This window comes from Macaca nemestrina, chromosome 14 (assembly GCF_043159975.1).
Source record: "Macaca nemestrina isolate mMacNem1 chromosome 14, mMacNem.hap1, whole genome shotgun sequence".
NCBI lineage: Eukaryota > Metazoa > Chordata > Mammalia > Primates > Cercopithecidae > Macaca > Macaca nemestrina.
The window spans coordinates 15,659,578-15,677,576 of NC_092138.1; the positions used below are offsets into that span (position 1 = coordinate 15,659,578).

The following is a 17,999-nucleotide window of genomic DNA, read 5'->3' on the forward strand; positions in this document are numbered from 1 at the left end:
AAATAAGATAAGCAATATGGTGAGTATATTATTTTATCAAGAGCAGTGCCTGCATCCCTCAAAAAATCATTCAAAAAACGTTCTATCTCCCCAGATGGAAATCTTGATGTCATTCAAAACTCCATGCAATATGTTACTTACTCACGAAGTTCATTCCCCATTTGAAAACATTTATACTGTTATTGAGACAAATTTCAGCATTCTCTCCATCATAGTACATCACTTTTTAAATGAATACATAAGATTTACTTTGTAAAAACTTGTATTCTAGAATACCATACAATAATATAACAAATCAGAATATGATTAAGATTTAAATTAGTAGGTATAGACTAAACCAAGGAAGTCAATTGGACATAAAATGATATCTGAATACCCATAAATATGAGTAAAAATCATCTCTACCTGGTTAGTAGCAGCATGAACACAGATCTTGACCAAAGCCAGTTAGAAATTTCAGAGGCAAAGCTTAGATTTAAAAAGAACTAATAATCATATTTCCAGCCATTTGACAAGTGCTTTGAGCCCTACTTCCTCTCATTTGATCTAATACTTCATAGTACATTTTTGCTAGAGAAATGAACTTTTGTGCATAGACTGCCTCAGGTTAGTTCTCTGCTATTAAATCTTTGGAAACAGAGTGAGCATGAAAAGGTTTCTAGGATTAGCAGACTGAAGTTCTGAAGTTCCATTGTTTCTGAGTCCTGCTCTTCTGATACAAGTATGTCTTTATTTCATCAAAGAGAGTTGTTGGTGGAAAGAAAGAGAAAGTGTGATAAGATGAGAGAAATGAAAATGCTGTCTGTACAAGAGGTTCTTCCCTGGTTCCAAAAATAGGGAAATTTTATGAGATGTGAAGTCCTCTGGGGCTCAGAAGCCACAGAGCCGCATCAGCAGTCTCTATTTGACAACTCTGATGAGTTTTGGAAATACAGAGAATTGTTTAGTTCTGGACTTGGGACTTGAATGTCACAAGACACAAAAATATCTGAGCAATAATGGCATTAGGGACTTATTGAGAAGATGTGGATCTCTGAGTATGACACTATTTGCTATCTTGGTGCCAGAACCAATCAGAGCAAACTGAAAAGGAGCTTAAGTCCAGTGTCTTTCCCTTTTTCCAGATTAAAAACTGAGTCTCAATGAGGTTGGAGGAGTACTTACCCCAAACCATACAATTAATCATATTAGCTAACATTAATTAACCACTCTGTTAATAAATTTATACTACTAGCCTCACTTAATCTTCATAACAATCCCATGTAGCAGATATGATTATGATAACAGAGACAGAATATTGTTTCAAATTCTGATGCCACCACTTATAACCATAGTCAAGTTACTTAGCCAATCTGTGACTAAGTTTCCTCATTTTTAAAATGGAGATAACAATATCAGTAATAACAGTAATCAAAACAATAATGTCAGCAAGCTATTAATACATTAATTCCATCCAGTAGAGACGCATTTCTAAATGTATGTTAGACACTTACTGTTTCACCCATTTGGCATTTCTATCATTCCATTTCCCTTATGGATTCCATGAGAAGAGAAAAAAAGGAGTTTCTGTCCAATACTTTCAACACAGGGGAAAGGAAGAGGGAGAAAAAGATTTTCCTGTACAATATCCAAAGCCCAGCCAAATTGTGAGTGCCTACAAACCACTCAGAGAAGGTTCTTATGTCACCTTTGTAATGGGTAAAGTGGTAGTAATATTATCTCAAATGGCAGGTGGACAGATTTTGGAAGTAGTGAGTTAAATAAGGCAGCTCTGTTGTAGACTCATACATTTCCACTCATAGCCCTGCCCTTGGGCACCCGCTTGACCCTCTGGAGTCCCTTGGAGGACATGAAAATGTGAGCCCACAGCCCTGGGTCCTTGTTCTTGACCCAGATTTCATTCTACTTTTAATAATTTTAGTGAGCGTTCCCAGCTTTCCCCCACATGCATTATGTGTCCATCAGCAGCAAAACATGCATCTGGGTATAAGTCATAGCAAAGAGATTGTGGATAGGTCATATTTTAATTTTTCTTTCCATATCAACAAATGACACGGGACTCCTTTGGGTGTACATTTGACACCCTCATGAATACAAAATGAATTTATTATGATTAGTACTTTCACCTAGAATATGACATTAATTCGTAATGATTGATGGGCTACTTAAAATAAAGTAGTAACCTTTTCCTAAGGTGGCTAGGTGACCCCCACATCCACTTCATTAGTAATATTCCCTGAACTGTATTTATGTAAATGAAAAAAAGTATCACAAAGCTACTTTATCCCTTATTATACTATACAGTCAAGCACAACTCTCAATGTAACTACATCTAATACAAACCAAAGAACAATTTTTAAATGTTCCAGAGTATTTGACAATGTTTTATTTCTACTTTTGAAAAAATGTGCACAAGTTATGATTAAAAACATGTAATAATCAAATTTAAATCATACTATGAGGAGCTATTTATACCCCTTGTGTTTTCAAAAAATATTGCTTAATTCCACCTTGGATAAATCAATAAAGTCCTGCTCACAAGATTAAAATGCTGTTTTCATTGATGCATGTTTAATGTATTTATGAAAAAATAAAACCTTGTATCATTTAATATGGATTCATAATCATTCCTTTGGACTAAAATATATGAAGAAAGGCAATTTCTGCACCACAGTTTCATGCTGTTGATTGGGTGTTTAGAAACTACCAAATAGGCAAGGGCAAGAGTTTAAATGTTTACAAAAGATATACAGAGAAAACCAGCTGGGAAGCTGCATACCACTCAGTTTTCATTGCTTTTCTACTAGTTCTCTTGAATGCAGTACTTCTCACAGTCTGGCTATTATCTATTCAAATTGCTACAAACATGCATGTCCCTTTCTGGTATTATTTTGATCTAATTAACAAATTGAAGGTTTCATGAAAAGTAAAACAAATAAGTCAAAATACACTGAAAGAAGAACATGATGCACAAGATATCAACAAAAACAAGAACTGATCTTACTAAATCGTATTCTGTCTAAAAGCATAGGACTTAGGTTTTATAACTGAGCTGGAGAGGTGAGAACTTTAGAAGTAAACAAAAGCAAATTGTCAGTTTGCTTACCTCATGCTGGGGAAAACACAATGTTCCTTAGCAAAGCTGTGTGCAAAAATGGAGCTGGAAATTTAGCCACTCCATCCATTCTGCCTTTGATAGGGCATGGCCTTCAGTAGATCACTTAACATCATTTTCATGCCTCAGTTTCTTTTCATTTACAACAATTATGTCCATCTGTTTCATTTCCCAGGGTTGTTTTGAGGAGCAAATCAGATACGATATTATACATATCATATGTATAATATGGGTTTCAAAAACACAAAGCAAAAACAAAATCAAACATTATGAAATACTATTTAAATCCTCATCATTGTATAATGTAGGAATTTCACATACCAGAAGCAATGGTCATTCATTCAAACAAATATTAACTGAGAGATTTCCATGTGTACTGGGAGAGATGCAAAGATAAAATGGGTTATGTCTAGAAGAAAAGCAAAGACATTCACATAAACTGTAATATACACAAGATAGGCAGTGGGAAGTAGCAGCGATGAGTGAAAAATAAACAAACATAAATAAAACATAAATAACAGTTCAAAAGAGAACCAGAAAGGCTTGTGAAAGAAAGTTCACTAAAGCTAGTCCTTAAAGGAAGATAGGACTTAAGAGTTTAAGAAGAGATGGGCAGGCAAGTATTCCAAGTGGAGACAAAACTGGAATTCCCCTAGCATGGGGAACCTTCATGGGGTTCTACTTAGCTCTGGATTAGCATGGTTGAGGGAGATGTGGGGAAATACTCATTAGTAAATCTTAAGTGCCTACTGTGTGCCAAACATTTTTTCAATGTGCTGGGTAAACAGCAATGACTGAAACAGACCAAATCACTGCCTTTGCAGTGTCTACATTCTAGTGATTATAAATGTATGCTACAAAATGTCTCTAGTCCATGATCTCTTTCTACAACACCCTTCTCCATAATTATGCCCTTTCCTCCCATGGTAGCCAAAGCAAGCAAACACACACACACACACACACACACACACACACACACAAAGACACACACACTCTTTAGATGCTAAATTTTTTAGTAACACCATTAATGTTGGCCAAGATGCAGAACTCTTGATTGTATTTGAGAAATCAAAGCATTTTTCAAAAGTTGTGGGGGAAAACAGAAGAAAACAGAAGGGAGTGAAGAGAAGAAACTTCCCTAGTGGTTTTCAACACTGGATGCACATTAGAATTATCTGGGGAGCTTTAAAAAAATACTCATGTCTGGACATCGACTCTAGAGCAATTAAATCAGAATCTCTGGAGGCTGACTCCAGACATCATTATTTATTTTTAAAGTTCCTTAGGTAATTCAAATGTGTGCGTGTAGACTGAAAAACCATTGAAGTAATCAATAGTCCAAAGGACTATCTCACTTTTTTTTTTTTTGCTTCACCTAACAGTTTAAACGAAGAGATAATTTGCATTAACCTCTACATCATGTGTCGTAATCCAGGCAGCAAATCATAGAATTTTGGAAATGGAAAAGGCATCAGATATTGAGATGGGTGAGAGAAAGCCTGAGAAAGTCAAACTGACAGTCATAAGGAGAATTATTTGGAGGTGGCATTGAAGCTAAGTGGGGAGAAATTGAAATGCAAGACTTGAGTCTTGGCTTCATAGCTGACTTTGTGATTTTTATCATCTATTTGAACTTTGATATTCTTGTCTGCAAAGCTGAAAATCATTACTTCTCCTTCTCCTACCTTGCAAGACTCTGTTGACAATCATTGGAGACAATATCAGTGAAAAATGTATTGTAAACTTAAAAGCTTTAACACAAGTTTGAGAGATTATGTTCTAACAGCTGAAGCAACATCAGTAGACAAAATTTGGTTCTGTGAGACCATGTCTAAAGCAGTGTCTTTACCATGCATTTAGGTGTGGCAAATAGAACCAGCCCTATTAGATATATACTCACCAATAAAGTCATTTTGTTCTATGCAACATAGTTAATGTTATATTCTTTATCATCCAAGATTCCTCTACAGAAGCCCTATTGGAAAAACTTATTAATAATGGCAGGAAATCAAAACAAACTAATTGGCTGTTAACAATCCAGATCAGATTATGCTAATGTACTTTGAAATCAAATAAAATGGAGAAGGAAAGGAAACATGGAGGAGCGAAAGTCTTAAGAATTCATGAAGAAAGCAGTAAATCTAACTGACAGAAGATAAACTTCTTGGGCACCAAGGCAATGAAAATGGTGTTGATCTATGTGTTCACAGATGTGGCTCCAGGGTATAATCTGTCCAGCTGCTCAATATCAGGACAGCCACACGGGCACCAACTCAGGGAAGATAAATACAAAACCTTTTAGTCAAGGAGATAAACACAATTGCTGCTGCTAGTTCTTCCATGGAAAACCTGCTGATTGTCACTGTTGGAGGGAGGAAGTGCTACTGAAATATTCTGAGGCATAGAGAGTAAAAGGCCTGGCCACAAATCCAAGGAGTGACGGGGGTACAGAGAGTAATAAGCTTGGCTTACACCAATTCCTTCAAGGTGGGTAAAGGTATGCCACTCTGTTTCATTAGGTGGTACATGGAACAAGTTTAGAAGGCACAGTACAATCAGGAATCTTGTATTATAAAATATGTAAAATACTGTTACGTGTAATATATACGAGCTATACTTCAAGATCAGGGATGGTCAGAAATATGAAAGTCTGGGAGAAATATGCATTGGTATCTTGGCCACTGGATTAATATGGCTTCTCTATTAGAAGCAATAAAAGTCATCCAGTCTTTATGCAAAAGGCCAGTTCATGTATTAGCAAGCGGGAAATCAGAGGGAAATAAAACTGTTCTGTGAAAAGAATGTGGAAGAAAACTGGTTTTAAAAATAAACTCTTTGGCCGGGCGCGGTGGCTCAAGCCTGTAATCCCAGCACTTTGGGAGGCCAAGACGGGCGGATCACGAGGTCAGGAGATCGAGACCATCCTGGCTAACACGTTGAAACCCCATCTCTACTAAAAAATACAAAAAACTAGCCGGGCGAGGTGGCGGGCGCCTGTAGTCCCAGCTACTCGGGAGGCTGAGGCAGGAGAATGGCGTGAACCCGGGAGGCGGAGCTTGCAGCGAGCTGAGATCCGGCCACTGCACACCAGCCTGGGCGACACAGCAAGGCTCCGTCCGAAAATAAAATAAAATAAAATAAACTCTTTGACCTTCTCAGAGATTTCGGTAACGTGATATGGTGAATTCAAGAAATAACCGAGATGTTTCGGGAAAAATCCATGCCTTTGTTTTAATTATTAAAGCCAACACGTTGCCACTCCTCACGTGCATATTTACTCAGCAATTACACCATGTAGGCACAATTGTGGGGGCCATGAGAAAGAAAAAGAAGAATCGGACGTAGAATCAGTTTTCAAAGAGCTTACAATGTACTAAGGTGATGCCATATGAAAAGTAGCAAAGCACCATAGAAAATAGGTGCCCTTAAACAAAAAGTATGATAGACAGTGAAGAGGGAGGGAATTCCTTCCAAAGGGCTTGATCAAAAAATGCTAAAGCTGTTTTTATTTTCCTCTTTTCAGTTATGACTTGATCTAAAATGGATTCTTCTTCATCAAAATCTTAAGTATCTCCCAGTGGAATAAGCATTCTTGGGTTAATTCTCAAGAAACTTGATATTCTGTCTCTAGCTTCAATAGGATTCCAACCTTGACACTAAAGACCTAGAATTGTGTCCACCCTCTAAGAGCAGTTCTGGATTGTTTCTACCCCTGCTTATACCTAGAGTAGGGATTTATGCCAGGGGCCACAGATGAGTTGCCCAGTTACTGGGTACCTTGGCATTATATGCAAAAATACTGTGTGCAGATGCCCTTGTGTGTGTGTTTTTTTTTGTTTTGTTTTGTTTTGTTTTTTCCCATAGCTTTAATCAAAATGTTTTAAGTCAGGAGCTACTCTGAGGTATTCCTAATACCTGGAATGCAGTATCCATCAGATTATCCTGGAGAGACCTATAACCAAATTAAAGGTGGGTTCCCTATGACTTAGATTGAAATGTAATCAGTACAGCGAGCAAATAAAAAATCAGGTTTTCTCTCAACAAAGATGAAAAAAAAAATTTCTTGGCTTAGTATTGAAAAGATTTACTTGGTCAAGCTTGGGCTTTCACTTTTTCCCTAAAAGAATATGTGTTGAAATAGAAATATCATTCTCAGATCAAATAATATGTATGTGTTGAAATGGTAATATTGTTCTCAGATCACATGACATTCAGATATACTACTGGTTCTAAATGAAAATGAAAGCCATTGAATTTGAGAACATAATCTCAGTCTTTGTCCAACAATGCTGGCAACCATTTACTAGTGGATTTTTTAGAATTCTATCAAGTGGGTGTTGATGGTACCGAGAGCAGGCAATAATCATCTTTGCTGGAACAAAATGAAGGAAAGGAAGGAAGCTAAAAACTTTGTTTGGCATAATTGTAGTTTAATACACTTTATTACACCCCTGGATTGACTTGTATAAGGCATCAGAAACCAGTAAATTTCAGTGAACAAAAATCAAAATACCTCAAACCAGCTATTCATGATGCCTGTAAATAATCACGGCTTGACTGACTGAATTTTTCATGCTCTAACCAGCTGTTTTGGCATTTTGTAGACACAGCTTGAATAGCTCCATCTACTTTCCATCAGTCCTAAATTAAAGTGACAATGTGTTTGTGTTTCATAACATTTTCTAAAGTTGATAACTTTGTAAACAATTAGATGGTTGGCCCAGCTTTCAAAAATATACATTTCTCATAAATTGGTTGTTCTGAAAAATAGCAGTTTTCTCATTTCCAAAGGGCATTCCAGAGACCACAGAACTAAACTGGCCGTCTCTTCCTTTGTTTCCAGACCCACTTTTCAATATATCATGTAAGTGGTACATACATTTATTTTAAATGGCTTACCTCCATTTAGGTACCTATCAAGAGAAATGGAAATGTCTGTTCCAAAGTTATCAAAACTTTCCTGGTAGCAATTTTTTATTTAATTAAAAAAGAGAGAGAGAAAATCAAATCATGTCACAGAAAGGTGGAAGGACACCGCAGGCAGGACTGTGTTTTCCAGTGGCATCCAGCAAGATAATGAGTCCATGTCTATGGAAATTGATTCATTAATATTTCATTGAGGCAGCTTCAGAGCAATTCAAGAACCAGCTCCCAGGAATTCAATCAGTAAATTCAATGAATTGTTGAGCTTAAAATACCAGGGTGGGGGGGGCAAAAATATACATATATTTGGAAGGGATGCATATTTATACATACTGATGCGACTCATGCATGCACGCGAATACAGGTACATACATTAAAACACCGCACATGTAAAAGAATGTCATTTCTAGGCTCAAACCCAGTCTTACCTGCCTTTACTTCACCTTATTCTTAGGAAGAATTTCCAAATAAAACAAAAATCATTTTGCTTAATATCATTTTCCTTCCGCTCAGTATCTGCCTTGGAAGGCAAGTTAACAAAAAAGTCAGCCATAACGTGTTCACTGGTAATCAAATATTTACCAATACAGTGTCTTTAATCAAATAACAGAATATAAAGATGGCTCTCAAAGACCCATGCTGGGACTGTAAAAAGAGAGGATCAAACATTTAATGGAGGAAGTGCTTCTAGTTTGGTGCAGAACAGCCAACTCACCATGTGATGTACACATCGAGAAAGGCCAGTTAGGGAAATAGTTTCAAATGATCATGTCGGCTAAGTAATTGGTCTTTGGGTGTCCCTTAACACCAACCTATAAATAATTTTATTTTCATTTTGGATCAATGTCTTCTAGCCCTTGTCTAACTAACCTGTATTGATGTCTTTTTAATTAAACCATGCGTGATACGCTCGCTTGGCAGTGGGGCATACTGAGTGTGCATGCTAGGAATTCCAGATAAGGTAATTATGCTATTTGTCACTGCCATGATTAATGTGTGACAGCTGTTATGACAGCTGTGCCACTGTTTTGTCACAATACTCTGTTCATCCATAACAAAATTAGCTGTCGTACTCAAAGGTACACGCTTGCTGCTATATCTTTCTGAAGTCAACAATGAGAAAATCGAGAGGGAATATTACATGAACTCCGTGACAAACAAGAAAAACGACATCTTTATTTATTTTTTTTTTCCTTAAATGACGATATAACCTGCCTGCATTGGAAATGCAGATAGCTCACCTCTAGCAAACAAGCTGTCACAAGAAGCCAATCCACCACTAATCTGGCTAACAAGGTCTCAGTATGTGAGGGGTTTGCTTCATAATTTGAATCTGCCTTGTCAGGCAAGCCTTTTAGATGTTACCCAAATTAGCACTGGCTGGAACTGTTTCTGCCTGTCAAGGTGGGAACCTGCAAATGCAGTGCTATAATGGGAAGTGAGAAATCGACTCAACCTTTCCTTTAGGCATCAGTCAAGTGGAGCAAAATAGGTGGCTCTTCCTCCATCTCCCTCAAGACAGCTGTCCCTCCCTCTTCTGGTACCCCTGCATCCTTAACTGGGATAGATGCTTTCAGGAGCTGACTCCAAATAGAGATGTAAATTGTCAGATGAAGGCAGTTATTAATGTTAACCAATATTGTTTGTTACAGAGCCCTAAAACTGGACTATAAAACCATGGAAGACACTGATGTGAAGAGACAGATGGCTACAATAATAGCGTCATTATTCTATAGCTTTGGGTGAAGTGGATACTGCATATGTTCCATAAATTTAAAAGAAAAACTCACGTCTATTCATAATGAAAAAGAAACACTGTAACATCAGAGACTCTGGGTGCCATAGAAAGAAAATATGTCATGTCAGATATGCATATCTAAGTGAACATATTTTATCTTTTAAAAATTAAAGGGACAACAGCTGTAGCTATTATTTTTCAACAAATGATTAGTTTGATATGCTGATAATATATTTGAATTTGCCAATAACTTAATCAACAAATAGAATGTGCAGTTTTAATAAGGATATTGTTTAAATCAGACCCATCTGCACTGTCTCTCCCAGGCCTCCTCTCCAAAAACAATCCTGGATCAGAAAAGTGAATAATTTCAAACAATTATAATGATTACAAAGGAACTGTTACCACCTGCTGCGGACTCTTGGCAGTCATCAGTCAATGAAGGATTTAATTAGAATATTTATCAACAATGGCCAAAATGCCTTTTGATTTGTTTCTGCTTTCTTCAAGCTGGAAGAGTAAACTCCGCAAATTTCAATTAAAAGACATTGGAAATTCTGGGGGTCTTACCCAACCGGCTTTCTTCAATTCTCTAATTTGATTTTCTCGGTTTGTGACAGGTATGTGTGCCCTTGGTGATTCTTTTCACTTTTTTTTTTTTTTTTTTCTTGAGACAGGGTCCCTATAACCCAATATGGAGCGCAGTTGTGTGATCTTGGTTCAATGCAACCTCTGCCTCCTGGGCTCAAGCGATCCTCACACCTTAGCCTCCTGAGTACTCCAATTAATTTATTTTTTGTATGTTTTGCAGAGATAGAGTTTCACCATGTTGTCCAGGCTGGTCTCAAATTCCCGGGCTCAAGCAATCCACCTCACTCAGTCTCCTAAAGTGCTGGGATTGCAGGCGTGAGCCACAACCTTTTAACTTTTGAAGAGTATCTCCTTCCTATTTCAAAGGAGACCAAGAACATTCTCTGACACATGTTATTACCAAACATTTAGTATTTAATTACTAGATCACATAGGGAGTTCAGATGAAGGACGACATGGCTGTGTGTGCTGAATGTCCCTACCTTCTTGGCATTTAGAGAAGGCATCCTTGTTAACTGTTTCTGTTCATTCTGAGAACTGCCTGTTGAAAACTTGTTCATCTTCAAAGTCCACCTCCAATGCCATCTCTGGCGTAAAGCCTTCCATGAAATTATGCTGCCCTGCATTCTTGCTCTTCCTTTTTCTCTGAAGTCCTATAGCACTTACTGCCTGTCTGTTTTCAGCACCAATCACAGTTAGCTTTGGGTAACAAGTATGTTCTTTTCTTACTCTTGGGTTCCAAAAGAACAGGTAACACTATTACTATTCTGAGTCTTTTAGTTCCTCACAAAGTCTAGAATACTACCTCAAACACAGTAGGATCTTTTTGTTCACATTTAGAAGTAAATGTGTAATGGAATCCTAAGAAGAGCGTTAGTGTATTGTAGTATTTGTATTCAAGTTATACTTAGGAATTCAGGAGCTATTTAATGGGTGTGATTTTTTATAAGTGAACATGAAATATTTAAACAGACAAAAACTCCCAAGTGGTAACAATCAGACAACTTTTAACTTCAACTGCTATACCCAAGAAGGATGTCAGATAATGGGACACCTGAAATAGCCATAGTAAAAAAATAAAAAGGGTATTCCAACCAGAGAGCTAACCTATTCTTGTCTAAAGCCAGGGAGGTCTCTAGTAGGCCTCTCTGTATAGCTGAAAAGGCATCCTTAGATATTTACACATAGTACCAAACAGAATGCATTTTTTGGTAGTTTTGTGGGAGGCAATTTTTGCAGAAGGCAGTTACACTGGAGGATAATTGCACTTCCAGCATTCCACAGGTCTGTGAAATTAGCAATTCAGCATAGAAACAGCTAGAGTAATAGAAATACCGTAAGTCCTCACTTAATTCCATTGATAGGTTCTTGGAACTGTGACTTTAAGCAAAATGCTGTATAACAAAACCAATTTTACCATAGGCTAACTGATATAAACAAGAGTTAAGTTTCTGTGGCATATTTCTGGTCACAAAAACATTACTGAACTTCTAAATAAAGATCAAAACATTTCTAATGTTAAACATTGAAATAAATGTGAATGAAATATTCCAGTTCAGGGTTATGGGTGGCCATAGTCTATCCAGGAAGCTCAGGGCACAAGGTGGGAACCTACTCTAGAAAGGATGCCATCCCATCACAGGGCGCAGCCACGCATTCACACTGAGACCATGTAGACATTCCAGTTCACTCAACGTGTACAGCCTTGGGACATAGGAGGAAACTGGAGTATGCGGAGAAAACCCACATAGACATGGGAGAACATGCAAACTCCACACTGACAGTCGTTCCCACTGGGAATATTTTTTCTTCTTATCAACGTTACGATGAAATGACATTATTCGACAACCTGCCATATAGTAGATGGGCTACATGGAGCAATGGCAAGATAAAACTTAGAACTCTGTAATTGGTGGATAAACTCTAGTGCCAGAAACCTGAACACCAGGATGAGATAGGGGTGGGAAGGTCCAAAAATGATGCACACTTAGCAGCAAGTAGGAAGAAGAAGAACCAACTCAAAGCCTGTCAAGACTCTACGGGGACTTCTCTCTAGTTAGGAAGAAATCAGTACATACCAGAAGCCACTACAGCTTGAACTTAATCTATAATTTTGTTTGCTTTTGGTTAACTATTTAGTAACCTGAACATTCTATCTCATTATGTAGGCTCAAATTCCTTTAAAGATGTGACTTAATTTTTATTTAAAGGCATAATGTAATATATATTATGAATAAGGGAGTACCGAATTAGTGGACTGACTTGATAATTTCTGGAATCTTGATAAGGTGATATCCTATAAGCTGCTGAATGTCTTTTCCTCTTATACATACCAGCTCTTACACTTGTCCTTAAGAATTAATCTGATGGCCTCCTTGCTGTTCCAAAGAAAGTGATTTTTGAATGGCATTACCTCTCTGTTTTCTCAGATTCCATTTGTAAGCTAAAGGCAAGGGGCTTCAGTGGTCAGTTAATCTACTTAAACACTTGACTTTGCTAACTCTACCAAAACTCACATACCATGAATTTATCCTCATCCTCAACCAAAACGATGGTTAACAAACTGGTATCCTATATGAGAGTCTTTTCAGAAAGTTTTGTTAAGATTAGGGGGAGTCTTAATGACAGTTACATAATTAAAGTTGTAGGGTTTATTCAAAAAGCAAAGACTAAAGAAACTGGGCATGTGACCCTTTTGCCTGGCTTGAGATGTGCTGTTATTTCATCCTTCAAATAACGAAATGGCTCTCTAAAACTACTCTTGTAATATATGCCAAGCTGACCTTTTTAACACTTTTAATAAATCCTCTAGTTCTGGGGACTTTGTTTCCACTTGATAATGAGAGTGTTCTCTTCTTACTCTCAGAGCAATAATATGTGCAGTCCTTCATCTAGCCCAGTGGTTCTCAGAATTCACTACACATTGGAATTATTTAGGAAGCTTAAAAAATACCAATGCTACTAGAACTACCATTTGATACAGCAATCACACTACTGGGTTTGTACCAAAAAGGAAATAAATTATCCTATCAAAAAAACAAAACAAAACAAAACAAAACAGAAAAAATACTGATGCCTAGGTCCCACCCTCAGGTATTCTGATTTAATTGATCTGGTAGAGAGCCTAGGCACTTTCTAGAAGTCTCACAGGGAATTCTACCATATAGCCAAAGCTGAAAACTATTACTACAAGCTGAATGTCTCTTTACAATTAATGTGCATACAAATCATCTATGATTTTGTTAAAATGCAGATTTTGATCCAATGAGTCTGGACTGAGGCCTGAGACTCTGCATTTCCAACAAAAGTCTAGGTGATGCTGATACTCCTGGTCTATAGGACACATCTGAGTAGCAAGGATCTTGATGACTCTCACTTCCACAAGTTTACATCTACATTATTGGCCATACCTGGGATTAACGGTAATGATTAAGCAGAAAGGTCTGTGTTTATGGTCATAGTCCAACATTCTTCTCAAATCATATCCTAATTAATCTGAGTACCACAGTTACAGACATGAGTAGGGTAAGAACATTAAGTAGGGAGAAAACACCTTGAAAATGAAGTGAAGATTCACAGATATGCACTTACAGTCATCTTATATTCTTCTCATCAGAAAAGATTTCCTTTCAAAATGAGTTCTTTCTTTCTTAGAATTCAGTTAAAAGCACAGGTTCTTTCCCCACATATGCAGGACATTTTGACACCTTATTGTTTTACTTGATTCCACGCATGTCCACGTTTGTAGTATCATGTGACAGTTGTGTTGTACTGTAGAGCAGAAAATTAACACAGTGATGTTTAATATGGATTTTTGGGACAATTCCATCAGAGGGGGAAGGGGGGATGGTTCCTTCCAATAAACACAGTACTACTTTAAAATCAGATATTCTTCCTTTAGTCTTCAGATTTCTCTAAATTGGTTAAAATCTATAATATAAAGCTGGCTGGGCAACTAAACTTCCAATCAATGGTAAATATTGGTGTGACCCTTGCTGAAATTTCAGAATTGGCCAGGTGTGGTAGCTCATTCCTGTAATCCCAGCACTTTGGGAGGCTGAGGAGGGTGGATCACAAGGCCAGGAGTTCAAGACCAGCCTGGCCAACATGGTGAAACCTTATCTCTACCACAAATACAAAAATTAGCTGGGCGTGGTGGCAGGCACCTGTAATCCCAGCTACTAGGGAGGCTGAGGCAGAGAATTGCTCGAATCCGGGAGGTGGAGGTTGCAATGAGCCCAGATCACACCACTGCATTCCAGCCTGGGCGACAGAGCAAGACTCCTTCTCAAAAAAAAAAAAAAAAAAAAAAAAAAAGAAAGAAAGAAATTTCAGAATTAAGTAAATTTCAGAGAGATGAAATTGTAATCAATATATTTTATTTTCCTTTTTCGTTTTTGTGCAAAGGGGTTAAGGAGAACATGGGGTAAATGTGCTCGCCTAGTTGCTACTTCATATAATAAAAAAGAATTCTTTCACATTTTCACACCACACTATGCATCATCTTTCCTCTAGAACAGAGTTAGGCAAACCCAGAGGCCAAACCAGTCCACTACTTGCTTTTGGACAGCTCACAGTCCTACTGAAAATGGCTGTCACATTTTTAAACAGTTGGGAGAAAAAAATCAAAACAAAAATATTTCCTGACATTCGAACATTATATAAAATGCAAATTTTGGTGTCCCTAAAATAAGGCTGCTTTTGTGCTACGTCAGAATTAAGTATTTGAGACAGACTATATAGCCCACAAAGTCAAAAATATTTATTATCTGGTGTTTTACAGAAGAAGTTTGCTGATCTTTGCTCTAGAGATACCCTCATTTTCCTTTTTTTTTTTTTTTTTTGAGGGAGAGTTTTGCTCAGTCTCCCAGGCTGGAGTGAGGCAGCTCGATCTCAGCTCACTGCAACTTCCACCTCCCAATTCAAGCGATTCTCCTGCCTCAGGATCCCCAAGTAGCAGGGACTATAGGCACATGCCACCACACCCAGCTAATTTTTGTATTTTTGTATTTTTTTTTTTTAGTAGAGATGGGGTTTCACCATGTTGGCTGGTCTCGAACTCCTGACCTCAAGTGATCTGCCCGCCTCGGCCTCCCAAAGTACGTGAGATTATAGGCATGAACCACTGTGCCTGGCCCTTAATTTTTACTTAAAATTCAAAAGATGCCTTGTTTTGGAGATTTTATTGTTTTCCAAGTTTTTACCCCTCCCATCCCTGCATGCACACATAAGTGAGCACACACATACACTGATTTTGTCTCCTTTGCCTTCTCACTCCTGCTCTGATAACCAGGAAGCCTGAGCAGCATCTGCTTCAGAACCCATTCTATTTCCTTTTCCTGGCCAGAGTGAACGGAGTTCTTTAAAAAGGGAACTGAAGCTTGAAAGCACAGCACAGAGAATCACCTTTCCCTGTTTCACGCTGTCTTTTCTGGCCCAGCTCCTAGAAGATAGGGTCTCTAACATATGTTGCAACTTTCCTCCCAAACCTTCCGTGTGGAAAGTATTCCAAAAGGGAATAGACCTTTCTCTTGTTGCAATTTTCTGTCAAGAAGACTTGTGTCCAGAAAATAGAAAAGTAAACTTTAAAATCTCTCCAGAACTTACCAGAGAAATTCGGCATAACCGATCACGCCTACAGAAAGCATTTTTTTTTTTAATTTAAATAAAAAGCTACCAGATTATTTATTAGCTTTAAGGAAGAACAAGAATTTCTATGTTCTTTTCCCTTAGGAAATGACAGTAAAAAGAGTGCCTCTGGACAAGTATAAGACAGAAAGGAGGAGAAAAATAAAAGGAATGCCTCAAGCTTTCATGTTACTTGTAAAAGTTTGTAAATGGAACTATACTGATGACATAAATATGTGAGTGGCTCTAAATTTCACAAGGGTCATTCATTTCTCTTGCAAAGATATTCTGGGACTATGAATGACTCTTGAGGAAAAAAAAACACAAAAATTCCAAGACTCTGGCACCTTCAACAGCAGCATGGTGAAGTGGGGAAAAAAAGGCAGAAAGGGGTGTGAGAAAACCGGAACTCTAATCTGCAGTTACAACTTCTATTGTCATGGATACAACCCCTAACCTTTTTGAGTGTCAGTTCCCTCCACTATGAAAGGAGGAGAAAAATGCTTCCCCACCTGGCTTCAGGGGGCTGTTCTCCGATTCAATGTGATAATATATGTTAAATGCACTCTGTTGATTGCAGATAACTAATTCCGTTTAAGATACTGTTTTTATTACCATTTATCTTATGTCCAGAGCTTTATCTCATTGCTTAATCAGTTTCCTTTAAACATCTACCAAAAAAAAAAAGAACAAAAAAAATAACATTTAAATCCAATCTCTATGTTGTAGAAGAAAATTTATTTTCTGGTGTCTAAAAAAAAATGTAAATCAATAAAAAATACAGTTGGGCATGGTGGCGTGTGCCTGTAACTCAGCTACTTGAGAAGCTAAGGTGAAAGGACTGCTTGAGCCCAGGAGTTTGGGACCAGCCTGGGCAACACAGTCTCTACAAAAATTTTAAAAATTAGCCAGACATGGTGGCACACACCTGTAGACCCAGCTATTCAGGGGCTGAGGTGAGAGAATCACTTGAGCCTGGGAGGTTGAGGCTACCGTGATCTGTGATTGCACCACTGCCACTCTGAAACCTGGGCCACAGAGTGAGACCCTGTCTCAAAAATAAGGAAATAAAATACGAAAAATAAAATTTTTTAAAAATAAAAATAAAATGAAATTTAAAAAGATGGACTCAGAGCCAGGATTCCTAAGACAGCTACTCCTAATGGGCTCCCCTTTCAAGGCAAGGTAGCTGGGGCCTGATCGGACAAATTATTCTACAGGTCGCCATTTTCCCAGAACATAGTGCAAATGTCCTCTAGAAAAACAAAACAAACAAAACAAACCTCATTCTACATTTCCTTAATCTCTGTAATTGCAACTGGTGCCTGTGGTCTCATTTGATCAGGGTTCTCAAATAAATAGAAGTTAGAGGGAAATCGAGCAAAAGAAATAATGTGCATTCAGAAGTACAGGTCTAAGGTAGTTTCCCATCTCCCCCAGAGTATCATTCACCACCATAAGCTATAGTCATTATTTCCTTTGGCATGAGTGTGTTTTTGTTTCTTTTTGTTATTACTGTTGTTGTTTACATCCAGATATAGAAGATCACATAACCACTATGGGGAAAAATATCTTGAAACAACATAACATCACATGGGAAGGAATCACATGGATTTATTTATATTATAATCTTATGCTCTTTATATAGATGAGTGTATATATCATTATCAATTTTTTCATGAAAAAAAAAAATTCCAGATGTTAGAGAGGATTTTTTTAAATTACATGGCAACTTTGTGCAAGTCTAATCTTATAATTCTGGAATGCTTACATAGGTTTATAATCTGTTCTCTGAATGCTTAGTGGAAATATTCAATCACCCAAAGATTAAAAAAGAATAAGTACCAAGCACCTACCATGTACCATGCCCTGCTTATTTGTAGGGTCTCACTGGGGACAGTCATGGTCTTTTAAATTCACTGGATGTGTACCTTCCTCCCAACAGATAGTACTATCCTTGACCCTTCTTCTGGTCAAAGATGCCCTTGAAACTCTGGGACCAGC

The 17,999-nt window shown here is 37.6% G+C and overlaps 1 long non-coding RNA gene across 2 annotated transcripts in view; it reads right to left on the reverse strand.

Moving 5' to 3' along the window:
- LOC105498738 (uncharacterized) overlaps positions 1-17,999 on the reverse strand; it is a 628,747-nt gene that overhangs the window by 238,020 nt on the left and 372,728 nt on the right. For both annotated transcript variants that reach the window (XR_011612393.1, XR_011612392.1), the window contains exon 4: positions 13,959-14,138. This is a non-coding gene — a long non-coding RNA (uncharacterized lncRNA). The remainder of the gene's footprint in view (positions 1-13,958; positions 14,139-17,999) is intronic.